Raw genomic sequence first — 752 nt, 5'->3', positions numbered from 1 at the left:
TCTTATGGTCCAACCAATATGTCATTCATTTAAACAACATGCAAATGAATTAGCAAGAATACAAGCTGATCCTCTGGGGTAAATCATTTTTTCTATTTCTGTCCTTGTCTAGAATCTACCTTATGTACCTCCAATTTTTTTTTTCATGCATACAGAAACAGACAAAAGAACGAATTAAGAGGACCATCTCACACAATTCCCTCCTAAAAAAGAAAAAGTAAAACAGAAAAAACACCCTACCTACCCCCACCACCTGACGATGGGCAAAGAGACACTTTATTGGTAGTGTTGCTCTTCTGTCAACTGAGGCAGAACAAATGGCAGTCCTTTGTTCATCCTAGCTTGATGCTCGCTTGGTGGCCAAACCTGTTTTATGTCTAGGATTCATAAAAATCAAATCAAATCCAGGCAGTGCAGTGCTGGAGGAGGAAGGCAGACAGAGACCTATGGACTGCCATGCCACCCACAGACCTGCCCTGGCATACCATTTGGTGCCACACCACACAGCAGGGACAGAGGATGTCACCCAGGGTCCCAACAGCTGCATGGCCAGCCTACATCAGGAGCTGCCACAATGTGTGAGTATGTGGTGGTCAGATGAGAGAAAGAGAAGTGTAGCAACTTGAGCATTATGGAAAGAGATGGAACTTTGAGACTCAAGAGTGGAGAGAGGTAGCCTGTTGTGAGTGGCCAGCCTCACCACCTGGGGCCATGGTGATGTCCCAGACTGAGCTGCCACTGAGGGCCATGCC

General features: G+C 46.3%; 1 non-coding gene across 1 annotated transcript; it reads left to right on the top strand.

The window, feature by feature from the left end:
• The first annotated feature begins 249 nt into the window (after positions 1-249).
• On the top strand, positions 250-390 carry LOC127187271 (small nucleolar RNA SNORA48). Its single transcript, XR_007830432.1, has one exon. It is a non-coding gene; the product is annotated as a small nucleolar RNA SNORA48 (small nucleolar RNA).
• Positions 391-752: the final 362 nt, after the last annotated feature.

This window comes from Acomys russatus, chromosome 3, assembly GCF_903995435.1.
Source record: "Acomys russatus chromosome 3, mAcoRus1.1, whole genome shotgun sequence".
Taxonomy (NCBI): Eukaryota; Metazoa; Chordata; class Mammalia; order Rodentia; family Muridae; genus Acomys; species Acomys russatus.
The sequence above is the reverse complement of the archived record's forward strand: the minus strand, read 5'-3'. Positions and strand labels throughout refer to the sequence as shown.